Source organism: Bubalus bubalis, chromosome 21 (genome assembly GCF_019923935.1).
Source record: "Bubalus bubalis isolate 160015118507 breed Murrah chromosome 21, NDDB_SH_1, whole genome shotgun sequence".
NCBI classification, from domain to species: Eukaryota; Metazoa; Chordata; class Mammalia; order Artiodactyla; family Bovidae; genus Bubalus; species Bubalus bubalis.
The window spans coordinates 11,201,788-11,215,768 of NC_059177.1; the positions used below are offsets into that span (position 1 = coordinate 11,201,788).

At 43.7% G+C, this 13,981-nt stretch overlaps 1 protein-coding gene across 2 annotated transcripts in view; it reads left to right on the forward strand.

The window, feature by feature from the left end:
* The window catches only part of ITGA9 (integrin subunit alpha 9), a 365,208-nt gene that overhangs the window by 309,024 nt on the left and 42,203 nt on the right, over window positions 1-13,981 (forward strand). The window lies entirely within an intron of this gene.

Here is a 13,981-nt window from a genome sequence, read left to right on the forward strand (position 1 = left end):
TCTCAGTTTAAATGTAGACTTTTCCTATCTTAGTAAAGTAGACTGTAACTTTTTGTTGTTGTTCAGTCACTAACTCGTGTCCAGCTCTATGTGACCCCATGGACTATGGCACTCCAATCTCCCGTCTTCCACTATCTCTCAAAGTTTGCTCAAATTCATGTCCACTGAGTCAGTGATGCTATCTAACCTCCTTATCCTCAGCTGCCCCCTTCTCCTTTTGCCTTCAGTCTTTCCCAGCATCAGGGTCTTTTCTAATAAGTCGACTCTTTGCATCAGGTGGCTAAAGTATTGGAGCTTCAGCTTCAGCAACAGTCCTTCCAATAACTTAATAATACTCCCTTAGTATTCTGAGAAGGAACAATTACTTTTAGGCTAAAAAAGTAGTAGTAATATTATTGTCATTAATAATGATAATAAAAAACTTTTATTAAGAACTTACTATAGATGAGAAATTATACCAAATACTTTACCTGGACAAATTCTTTTAATCTTCATGATAATTTGGTGAGGAAACAGAGGCACAAGCGAAAGGATAGCCTAAGGTTCACAAAAGTTAATAAATGATTAGGTTGATGTCTGCTCTTAACTACTAGACTGTACAGCTGCTACAAGGCTCGTAATACCATTTTGTCTGGACATGTAGCTGTCCAGCAGCCATAGCATTACCTGGAAGTTAGAAGTGTAGAGAGACAGACTGTCATGCACCACCCAGACTTTCTAAATTAGAATCTGTGTTTTATTAAACACAGTGATTCCTTTGCATGTTAATATTTGAGACGCCGTGATCTAAAGCATGTTACTTAACTCTTTCTGAGCTTCCCTTTCCTTATCTATAAAATGGTGATGACAATCCTTGCCACAAAAGCGTGTTGTGGGGATTTTTAAATCCACACTTCCATTCATTCAGCAAATACTTTGCATGCACCCTGTGGCAAGCACTATTACTATGGGGAACAAAACAGACAAAAAATAATAATTTCCGGCCCTCATTCTGGTAGAGGCAAGTAATAAATAAGTAAAATGTGCAATACATGACATTATGGGAAACGCTTTGGAGAAGAATAAAGGAGGAAAGGGGGTGAGAGTGGGGAAATTTGTGGTTTTAATTAGAGTGTTCAGGGCAGGTCTTGCTGAGACCTTCATGGTGGCGGCAGGAGGGGGAGCGGGGTGGTTGGGGGTGGTGGGAACCCAAGCTGTCACAGGAGTTTGTGAGGTGATTTTTGCTCATAAGGTCTTGCCAAAGTCTGTGTTTGCTAATATTTCTCTTAGCTTGATTTTAGTGCCGGTTGGTTCCTCTCCTTTAAAATCCCAGCCCCCATGGCGCCCCTGCATGCTGGTGTCCAAACTGGACCTCAGGAGTCTGTGTGTGTCCTTGTTGGCACTCACTATGGGGGAGATCTCTGCCCCAAAGTGAATCACTTCTCTGGCCACAGCAGTTGACAGTAACACTGATTTTTGAAGCTGGCTGGTTGTTAACACACATTTTGCACTGATTTAGTTATGCTTGGAGGGTATTTGGAACAAGAAATCTCCCTGCAGCAGGCTTGCTAGAGGCCAAGACGTAACTTGTACATAAGCCAGGCCTGGTACTTTAAAGCAACCCAGCAAATAACCCAAAGCAGAATTAAACAACTCACTTTTTTTTTTCAGTGTCTACTATTTTCCCCCTTTTTGAAGCAGAGTTGATTTATAATATCATTTAAGTTTCAGGTGCTCAGCCAGGGATTCAATCATGTATATATATTCTTTTTCAGATTCTTTTCCCTTATAGGTTATCACAGAATATTGAGTTATTACAATAGGTCTTTGATGATTATCTGTTTTATACATAGTAATGTGTATATGTGTATGTATAAGTTCATCCTACCCTTCTAATTTATCCCTCACCCCACTTCCCCTTTTCCCCTTTGGTAATAATAAGTTTGTCTTTGGAAACACATGCTTCTTTTTTCCCCTCCTTACTCTCAGTTTCTTCTGTAGAAATTCAAGGACTCACCCAAAACCAAATTAGTTGACTATTAGTAATGCAGCTTATGTTATATGATAAGGAGATAAGAGAGGGAAGCGGGGGTGGAAAGAAGTAATCCTTTCCAGCAGAAGCAGATGGATTTCCAGCCCTGATATGGGTTTTGGGGGAGGTCATATGATCCACCCCTCTGCCTTTGAACAGAATACAATCGAGACCTCTCTCCAGAACCACAGAACTGTGTTTCAGCGAGTTCTCCTGGTTGAGGCAGTCTGATATCCCTTGAATCCCATGTTTTATGACTGTCTTCAATTCATCATGCTCTAATTTCCCCATGTTTTCTAACCTAAAATGGAAAACAGTTGCCTAGTTCCCTCTGTGGAGAAGTTGAGCTGTTCCTTAGTCATTCTTCCCACTTCACTTCCCGAAAAAGTTCACAGTTCCTTTAGTTCTCTTTTTCCCATTCTAAGCCATTCTCCTTGTTCTCTTCATATCCCCAAATAAATAAAAATTGAAAACTGAGCCCCAAGTACTATACATCTTTATCCAGCCTCTCCTTATCACAAGTGATTATTTCTTTGGTAGGGTTGACCTGGTATACCATTTGAAAATGTATTTCTACTCCTAATAATTTCCCTTATAGCTCCCCGAGACAACCTGAGGTTCTCTGTAAAAAGAACAACAAGTAGATCTTAATGGACAAACCATGAGGTCCAAAACCCTGCATGACCTTCCACTCACCTCTCCAGGCTATGTTCTACAACCTCCTCTGCTCCCAACCTCAACCCTGACTCTGTCTTCCAGCCACTCTGGACCATGAAGGCTGCTGACCCACCCACCATGCACTTCTCTGGGCCCCATGACCTTGCTAATGCTTCTCCCTTCCCTCTGGCTGTGGGAAGCCCGCTCATTCCTCAAGAGCCAGTTCATACATCCTCTGTTCCACCAAGCCCTCCCAGATGCCTTCCCAGAATGTCCTGCCTCAGGACCTTTGCACCTGCCTTTGCTGAGAACACTCTCCCCCCAGATCTTCACATGGCTAGTTCCTTCTCATAATATAGATCTGAGCCCAAAGTTCACCTTTTGGGGAAGGTCTTCCCTGACTACTCTAGCTAAAGCTGCAAACCTATCAACTTTCTGTCCCATTTCCCTGTGTGTTAGTTTCTTCATAGCACTCACCACTATCTGAAATGGCAGTTTTTGTCTGTCTCTCTTCTTCCACAAGATTAAAAACACTGTTAAAGTAAAGGTCACGGCCACCTTGTTTTCTGTGCATCCCTAGCACTTGGCGCCCCGACCATAGTGTACGCTCAGATAAATGACCGTGATGACTGCTCCCACTCTGTTAGCGTCACCATCGCATCTCTCAGTGTTAGGGCAGCGTGTGTGTCCTGAGACACCTTCACACCCTGCTGCACATCTGACGAGCACCTCATGCTCTCCAGGAACTCAGAAAATGTGCACTGAACTGGAATCTCTGGGTAGAGATGTTTTGACTGTTTCCCGTCACCCACAACAGAAGTTGCTTTAATTTCAATGTGGGGAAAAGTTAAAATGTAAAACTTTAAAATAAGGGGCTGAATCACTTATCAAAAATGAAGGCTTCTAAGAGCAAACTTAAACTCTGCAATTTTGGGGCTGGAGATATGAAAACATATTTTCTGCCTCTATCTCTCTTGCTCTCTTTCTCTCTCTCCATCTCTCTGTCTCACACACACACACACACACACACACACACACACACACACGAACACATGCACATACATACACACACATACACATAAGTCCTCTGATTTCAACGATGGCCTCAAACCACTTTCTTTTTCCTTCTTTCTGCACATGTCTGAACATGAGCTGAATAATCAGGTCCTGAAATGTCGGGATTAGGTTGGCTTTTAATTTTTTTTCTCAACAGAAACCAAAAGAGAGGGGATGGCTGATGGAATTCTGGAGTGAGAATTACGTTCCTGGGCTCTTGGGTCAATTTTAGTCTTGGCTACAGGGAGAAAGCGTGTGTGTTTCTGGGCACAGCTTACACTCAACCCACAATCTCGGAAAGGTCGGGGAAGTGCGGCAGCCTGGTGCGCATGCGCAGTGTGGTGCCGAGGCGGCCCTTTAGCCCTTGTGGATAGAGGGAGTGAGTCAGGGCAGCCAGGCCGGCTACTGGCTAACTGAGGACCCTGCAGTTATCAGAGGTCGCAGGGTTTGGGCACAGGGCTTCTGAGACATCTGGAAGCATTAACACTTCATGGTAGCATGTGTGTGATGATGCTGAGGTGCCTGTGTTCTCTGGTCTTCAAAACAAATCAGCCTTAAAAGTTGATGGTTTTGCAGTTTACTTTCCTCCTCCCTTTTTTCATTCCTCAAAAGCAACATAGCCCTGTCACTGCAGGCGTGGTGGGTTGTTAGCAAAGTTGATAACAGGAAATCTCACTGAGGATAAACAGAGCACATCAGTCATCGCCCAGAAACACATGGTTCTCATTGAACCTGCCGAGGACTAATTGAGTGTGCATCAGAGGCACGGAAACAGGCAAACTCATTTCTGATAGACCCACCAGGTATGTTCTGAGCACAGGGAACTTCCTCAACGTCGTTAGACGCTGAGAAGTCTTTATCTCCCCAGCTGTCAGGGTGCCAACTCCATTTACGTCTCCTAAACATATGACCAAATGCATATTTCAGGCCTCTCATGAAGTCTTGAAGCTTTAGATTCAATGAATGACATCTAGGTTTCTCTTTTCATGGCTTTTGTGTGTACTCCCTCAGAAAGGCAGCATAAGAGGTTAGACAGGTGTTTATACCTGAAATACAGCATCCAGAAAATGAATATTATTTACCTTTTGGTAAAAGAGCAATAGCAAAGTTATACGTCTAATAAATGGAGATAACTCAGTGAATCCATAGGTGTGCTGCTTTATCCTTTAACATAAGATAGGAATGAGCTTTGTTCTTTACCATAAAATCAGTCCAAGAACTAGAGCCGGAGTTTAAATAAGCCAATACAATTCCAGGGACTATGTTATGTCCCACATGGAGGCTACTGACTCATTTATTATCCAAATCAACAGACCATTCTGCTTCCAAAATGCTTCATTATCTGTGGAAGGAAAATATTTTTGGCATGCACATCAAGTGTTCAGATAGCATACTTAAGTTTTTTGCTAAAGAGAATCTGACCACATCTGGAAATTCTTTGGTGTCACTGCTTCTCTGAAACTACATGCCATCTGCATCACTTTAAGTCGAGTAAAGGCCAGCCCGAAGCTTTGAAATGGGCCTCATGGTGGGTGAAGGGGGACTTGTCTTTCTCTGATTAAATGTAAGTGAACCCTGTTTCACAGGGCAGCCTTAGTGGTGGCCTGCACTCTTGACTTTTCAGCATGTTGGCCTGTGACACCAGGGGAAATTGGCGCAGGGGATGGTGAAAAATACCATTGTTTTAGCCAAACCCTAGAGCTGGTGGGGAAAAATTCATTGCCTTTTATCATAAGAAGTGGTATCTTTTATGAAATAATGGCAGATTCATACAGAGGTCAGAATTATGCAACAGAAGATGCTCTTTCTTTCCTCTGGAATGTTGGTTTTGAGGCTTTGCCTCTTTATTTTCTGTTTTAGTTTTGGTCTCAGTAACACACTGACCTTTCAGATCAAATACCACTTTTCACAGTGGCCTTAAGGGACAGGGAGGGGGTCAGGGAGGCAAGTCTTTTATTTAGAAGATAATTTTCAACTAGAAAGAGAGGAGACATCTGGACTTGAAGTTACGATCTTTCCAGGCTTTTTAGAGTCTCTGCCTTTCCCTTCTAGAAATTACTAATAAAAGGCACTAGGTCATCGTTACATTTCTTGCTCCTTCTGTTTCAACTCTTCAGGTCTATCAACGGGCTATTACTTATGGGCGGCTGTTCTGTGTTCTCATTTACCCATTTCATTTTGAAACCAGAACATAGCTCTTTACCTGAGTGGGGCTAGCAGGGCCCGTCCAAAGCTAGAACCTCATGTTAACTTACCTTGTACTGTTGTGATCATCAAGGTGCTGTTCCTTTTCATCTATCTGTAGGAACACATTGGAGTCTCTAGCTACCCACAGAGGTAAATATCAGAAAATCATAAGTTACCAAACTGATAAGCAAGGGGACCCTTTCACAAAGCAAAAGAATGCATAACTCTTGAGAAAAGTCTACCAAAGGATGCCTTTGACAACTCCTACCTTTCAATGATGCACACAAACACACACACACACAAATTGTGTTCATAATCTTTCAAATACATTAGTAACATAGAACTGGGCATAACCATTATAAGGAACTACACAAGATGGTTATCACTGTTTTTCTGCTCTTGTTTTAAAAATTCATTGCAGTTGGAGAAATCAGAGTGAATAAATGGGGATTTTGAGCATCTACCCCTGCTAGGTTTTTCTGGGTCTACATTATACAGAGTCTTGAAATGAACGATGATACATAAAAGTATCTGTCTTAGGATTTATTATTAAATTGTTGTCATCTTTCACTGTTCTTTGGTGAATATCAAGACACATAATAGAAAATCATAGCAATGTGATTAACATAAGGGATAATATTAAGGGCTGTTGCTGCTGCTGCTGCTAAGTCGCTTCAGTCGTGTCCGACTCTGTGCGACCCCATAGACGGCAGCCCACCAGACTCCCCCGTCCCTGGGATTCTCCAGGCAAGAACACTAGAGTGGGTTGCCATTTCCTTCTCCAATGCATGAAAGTGAAAAAATAAAGTGAAGTCGCTCAGTCGTGTCCGACTCCTAGCGACCCCATGGACTGCAGCCCTCCAGGCCCCTGCGTCCATGTGATTTTCCAGGCAAGAGTACTGGAGTGGGGTGCCATTGCCTTCTCCGAATATTAAGGGCACTTTCAGACTATAGAAAACTATCATAGTTTACATTTTTCTGAATGGAAGTGTAGCTTTTATTTATCTTTCTAGTAGTAAACATCTTAGATCTGCTAAATTAGCCAGTTAACCAGTTAGCATTTCTCAATCCTTTTATGAGGACTATTTTTATTTCAAACATTGAAATAATGTTTCAATTTAAAATTTATATTACCAAAGCCATTGTGGCCAGTGTTCAGCCTCCTATGACAGAGAAGGGACTTGTTATCTTCTGATATCTTTGTTCCAAGAGTAGGCAGTAGGTAATTGAATTAGCAGAGTAGGCATTCAAAACATTCTCCAGGTTTTTAAGCTCACGGGGTGTGTGAATTTAGAAAAACAGGTGTAAGTCAGGGGATGGGTCATGTTTACCCAGTTGCCATCAGCTGTGATCGGTGTCACACGATACGAAAAACCGGCCCTGGGATGTAGCAGAGAACAGAAAGTCAGTGATTAACAGATAAATGTGAGTTAACGTGAAACACATGTTATTTTGAAAAATGAACCTATGGGCCCCTTTAATCCAAGTCATCTCAACAAACATAGTTTCTAGACCAGACTTCACCTGAGACCCACACTGGTGAAGACACCAAGCATGGCTCCTGGGAAGAACTGTTGCCACTGGATTTATTCCTCTATTAATTTAACCTTCCGTTTCTCTCTTATTTCCTGTGCACTATGTCTGGGGTGGGGGGGAGGGCATCAAGCCAGGGACACTCTGGTGACCCTTCCCATTCCTAGAACCCAGTCATTTGGAATATGGTTAAGGAATGAGGCTGATACCAGTTGAAAGAGGAAATCCATTCATTAGCCTGCTAAAAATATACCAATAATACCACATATCTGAGATAAAAAATTGTCCCTTAATTTTGAGACATGTTAATCCACCTTCCGGATCACTCTCCGCCTCTGTGACTTGCCTACAAGGTCTTCCTTTGTGTCCATGCCCACCTCTCCTGCCTCATTTCTGATCACTACTCCCAAGCACCGTTCATCCAATGCTTGACCATGTTGAACTCCCTGGCTCTCTAGACCCAAGCTTCCTGTTTGTACCTCCATGCCTTTGCACATGCGGTTCCCCTCTCCCCTGTCCCCTTTACTCTCTAGAAGTTGCTTTACCCTCTAAAATCTACCTGCAGGGCCACCTTCTCTGAGTCAGGAGTGCAGTTCATGACAGGGCCTAACGTGCTGGTTGAAAAAGAGACGTAGGCAAGATTGACAGTCACAATAGGAGCCCGGCTCTGAGGCCTAATGAAAGATAAGCCATGATATAGTGGGACAGAGGGTGTGAAGTCTGGATGCAAGGAAGGTGAAGCTGGAGAGGGAGCATCCTGGTGGGGACTTTGTTCTACGGCCATACCACCCTGCAAGTGCCCAATCTTGCCTGGTGGGGACTTTGGAGATGGTGCTCCTTCCACAGTCAGAGCTGATAGGCACATGACAGTTTCCTTAACCTGTCTGGGCCTTAGTTTTCTCACCTGTAAATAAAATAGAGTGAAACTTAAGGAGACCAGATGTCCCAGTTTGCCTGGTGCATCCCTGATACAGGTCTTTCTTGCTGTTCTGTCTGGTTGACTCCCCCACTTCATTCTCAAAAATATCCCCATTTAGACAATAAATCATATGGTCACCTACTGACAATAGCACCCTCTGTGAGTGGGTGTTGCAAGGATTAAATCTACCCCATAGCTTTGCTTCCCTCTTGGCTCAGTTGGTAAAGAACCCACCTGCGATGCGGGAGACCTGGGTTCAATCCCTGGGTTGGGAAGATACCCTGGAGAAAGGAACGGCTACCTACTCCAGTATTATGGCCTGGAGAATTCCATGGACTGTATGGTCCATGGCATTGCAAAGAGTCAGACACGACTGAGCAATTTTCACTCTCATAACTATAGACTAGCACCCAATGTTAGCTAGTGTTATTCCTATTTATACCTGAACTCAGCATGGAGAAGGGGCCTTAAGCAGCTAAAATCAGTTTCCAAGGTGATGTGCCTGGAGCAGGAAGACTTAGAAAACAGGTTGAAGGGCTTCCCTGTCCCTCCAGGCCCAGGGACAGGGACTCTGTTAAAGCCGTTGTGTTCTGGGCACCTGGGAGACACCAGGTGTCCTCTCTCTCACTCTTAAGTCAGCCACCTACTGTTAGCACCTTGTACAGGCTGCTCTTTTGAGGCTACAACATGGACACGCCCTGTTTCTTCCAGCCCTTTTATCAGATCACCACATTCTAGGGAGTCTAGATGTCCTTTTCCACCTGGTGACAGAGAGTTAATTCCCTTTTTCAATATTTTACCCATGCTGCTAAGCTGCTAAGTCACTTCAGTTGTGTCCGACTCTGTGTGACCCCATAGACGGCAGCCCACCAGGCTCCCCCATCCCTGGGATTCTCCAGGCAAGAACACTGGAGTGGATTGCCATTTCCTTCTCCAGTGCATGAAAGTGAAAAGTGAAAGGGAAGTCGCTCAGTTGTGTTCGACTCTTCGCGACCCCATGGACTGCAGCCCACCAGGCTCCTCCGTCCATGTTTTACCCATGAGTCAGGCTCAATTCATACTTCAAACCCAGTATCTTGAATGAGGTTTTGCCCTGCTACCTAGAGTACACTGAGGATACTTCATCCTTGGACAGGCCTGTGCCCTTGGAGACTTCTGACCACGAAGGTTCCCCTGACTGAGGCTGACCGAAACTCTGCCACTAAATGATGTCCACGTTCTCTTGGGCTCCCCACAGTTTCCCAAATCACAACCAGTGTTTGGTTTCAACTTGCACAATGTTTTCTTTGGGGTCAGGACCAGGCAAGAGGCGGAGGCCAAATGGCAACAGCAAATCCTCAATAGTTGCCTTGGCCAAATTCAGCCTTGACACTGTGTCCCACGTCCTCTTGTCCTTTTTTCTGTGTTGGTAAAGTTCTTTTATTCACATTCCTGTAGATATGGCCTGTTTCAGCTCCCTGAGGACATGAGCGGCCGTGTCATGAGAAGTGTTTGGAGTCAGATAGTCTGGAAAATGGATGAGAAGTGGGTGGGCAGGGCTGAGCAGGGGGCAATGGCCGCAGAGTCGTTGGTCAGCCACAGAAATGAAGCCATTGGAAAATGAGTGCCATGGTGCTTGGATTGTCTGCAAGAAGAAAACCTTGCTTGCCCTTGAAGACTTCACCACCAGTGAGAGTGGTTAGAACCCAGTTGTGGGGGCTGGGTGCTGAGTAATTGCTTATCTATGTAGCAGGAGGCTACCTGATTCCATGTGCTAATGAAAAGGCAGGAGAATCCTCAAGGGGCATAATTAACAACTGGGGACAACCTCAGTGACCATGTAGACCACCATCCTAATTTCACACATGAGGAAACTAAGGCCCAGGACATCTGCGCCAGAGGATTCCTTCACTGGGTGCTGCTTGCTGCCACCAACCAATCAGGTCACCTTGGACGAGTCACGGAACTCGGGACCTCTGGTTCCTTATCTGTCAGCAGAGGCCACGGGAGCACATGATCTTAGAGCTGCCTTCCAGAAACAACATTCCGGGATGTTCTGTTCCCCGTCCAGCCTGAGACAGCACGGAGTGGCCTGGCCCCCCAGCCAGCAGGCACTTTTTCTCCCATGGAGCAGAAGTGGGTCAGATGGAGGACTCTGAAATTTCTGGGCTTGTGGGTTCATGGTTCCTTCCCTTTGACCTGGGTAAGAACAGGAAGGGATGGCTTCCCTCCACCTCCATCTCCACCCCTATTCCCTCCGTGACCCCCACCCCAGCCCCACCCTCAGCCTCTGGACCTAAGAGGCAGGAAAGTTTGCAAGAATGTCTCTGGAGCTGGATGACCTGTGCTGTAGCCCAGCTCTGCTGCCTGCCCTCTGAGAGACATGGCCTCGCCTTGCCTGTCAACTTCCTCCTCTGTAAAATGCTGACAGTAACTGCACTCACCTCACAGGGGTGTGCAGTAAGGGCTGCACAAGTGTCGAGTGCCCTTATGGCTGTCACACCTGTTCTATCCATGCACACGAAACAGTCCCTCACCCTCATGACGCTAGCCAGGGCCTGAGTTGCTCATTTTAGCTGAGGGAGTGTCTACAAGCGGATTAGCTGGCCTGAACCAGACTTGTGCAGCACGGAGCAACCTTTATTCTCCTTTGAGAGAGACCACCCTGAACCTCCCCCAAAATTGTCATTTTGCCCAGTTGAAGTGATTCCCATGTAACCACAGTCAGAGCACGACTGGCTGAGATTTTCATTCACCAGAAACTCAACTTCTGCTTCCCTTCTCCAGATTCCCCTAGGGCAGATCAGATGTCACATCAGATCACATCACATCCCCATCATCACCCTAAGGTAGGGCTCTGAGCTGTGTCTCTGCCCCATTCGTTGGAGACAAAGTTGGTCCTCCTTCCTCCTGCTGTGGTTCCCCGCGCCTTGCCCCAAGGTGCTGGTGTCCTGTGGGAATGACAGTGAATCTGGCTGAGTTGGGGCTCTGCTCCACCACTTCCCCTCCCTGCCTGGAAACCTGAATCACCCACTGTGGAGCCAGGAGGAACTCTGCCCCAACCCTGATTTTAATTAGGAACGGGTGCATCCTGCAAGACTCAGAGTTCCGTCACTCTCAATCCAGACAAAATGTGTTTTGAGGAGCCCAGCCTGGTCAGCTCAACAGGGGAACGTGAATGCCACAGGGCTACAGAAGGACAGTCCCTCCAACAGCCTTTTAGCAAATGGCCACTGAAGACAAACAGGAAAATAGGGACCCACATGCTTCCAAGTGAAATATGATTGGAATTAACATGAGCACACATTCAAGTTCTCAAATGCTCAAACAAAATGTTTTCCATCTGTGAGGTGCTGTGTATACCCAAAAAGAGAGCAACCCCCAAAGAACACAATCCCCCACTTTTCCAAAGAGGTGAATTTAGCAAAGTTTTTTGGCCAACTTAACAGGAATCAGAACTGTGATTGCCTTTGAGGTGGGGGATGGAAATTGGCTGGAAAAGAGTCAGGGAATCTTTCTGGAGTAATGGATGTTCTGTCCCTTCCCTGGCATGGTGGTTATATGCATGACTTCATTTGTCAAAATTCATCAAACTATATCCTTAAAATCTGTGCATTTTTAGGGAATGTAAATTTTACCTTAATTTTTAAAAAAAGTTATAAAAGTAAATACCTACTTATAATACTTAACCTAATCAGGTATTGCACACTGAAAATTATAAAAGAATACTAGATTAATTTATATTGTTCTTTTCATTCACACATTTCACAAAATGATTTCATGCAGATGTACATCTTCTGAGATCAATGGATTGCATTATTAAAGCCACTGTTTAAGTTGACAGTATTCCAAAGCATATCATCTTCAATTCATCTAATTTATTTGAAATGCAGAACATTTTGAATTCATGTTTGATGCTAAAATGCTATTGCTAGACACAAAGACTCATTTGCATAATGTTACAACAGTTGTTTTTCTCATTTGTCTGGAAAATGATACTCACAATTCTCACAACGTAAGCAACTAATGTTTTGCTTTCTAAAAATAAACTTTAAAATATTTATCACAACTTAAAAAAGTTGCACCCCAGAATAATGTCCACATCTATGTTAAATCTCATTGCCTCCTTCCCATTAATTGCCTCTAGTAACCTCAAAAAGCATCCAGAACCAACTCTGATTGAGACCATTTCAGGCTGGTATATCTTCCCAGATTTCAACTGAGAGAGTATCAAATTACAAAATACTTTTAAAGAGCGACATGAGTTTGATGGACAGGGAGGCCTGGCGTGCTGCAATTCATGGGGTCGCAAAGAGTCGGACACAACTGAGCGACTGAACTGAACTGAAGTCCCTTTAGTTCCCTGGAAGTCCGTGGTTAGGACTTGGAGCTTTCACTGTCGTGGCCCCAGGTTCAATTCTTAGTTGGGGAACTAATATCCCTGCAAGCTGCAGAACAGGGCCAAAAACAAGCAAAATGCAATGTATTATAAAGAACGGTAAGTCCCAAAAGTATGAGCAACTTTTAAAGGCAACACTATTCTCTGAAAGTTAATTTGAGAAAATAAACCTTCATCTTAATTATCTTCAGGCATGTATAGCAAAGGGCTTGCCTGGTAGCTCAGCTAGTAAAGAATCCACCTACAATGCAGGAGACCTGGGTTTGATCCCTGGGTTAGGAAGATCCCCTGGAGAAGGGATTAGTTACCCACTCCAGTATTCTTGGGCTTCCTTGGTGGCTCAACTGGTAAAGAATCCACCTGCAATGCAGGAGACCTGGGTTTAATCCCTGGGTTGGGAAAATCCCCTGGAGAAGGGAAAGGCTACCAATGTATTATAAAGAACAGTGAGTCCCCAAAGTATAAGAAAGTTTTAAAGGTAACACTATTTTCTAAGAGTTAATTGGAGGAAATAAACCTTCATCTTATTTATCTTCAGGCATATATAGTAAATCCAGGCATACATGTTCAAAGATAAAATAGAGATTTATTTAGCACATTTGGAGATTTTATAGTTCTTTGTCCAAAGATTAGTACTGTTAGCTGAACTTAGAAGTTTCCATGTTAAAAATTTAAACCTTACCACAAATGAGAAGCTGAAGCATTCTTGAATCAATGTAAACACACTATATTTTACTCAAAGGCATTAAAGATAGAAGAGTGTAGTTTAAATAGATGATTCTGGCTAAAATCAATTGCAAACATAATCCTAAATTATGAATTACTATTAATTTTGTGACTTGACCTTAAGTCATGTCAAGGCTTCAAATACAAACAACTTGATATGATAATATATAAAGGAGGCTTCTTTTTTTTTCAATATTTCCCCAGTTGAGGCACCAAAAATAGTGTTGTTTTTAAAGAAACCAACATGGAAGACTATACTATTATTTTGATTTTTTTTTTAACATCACTGTTGCTCAGCATTGTTTTTCCACTAGCCTCTCAAAAGCTCTCAGAAGCAAAATCAGGTAATTCAACAAGAGGTCCTTGGGCATATAAGCTCCTGTATGACCCAATGCAATGGTTGCCCAATTTTTATTTTATTTTTTTTTGGTAGCAGAATCCTGGTTTTAAATGATATTATAAGTGGTTGATGCTCTAGTTGGAATAGAGATGGGGGCCCATAGCAGTCCTGCTT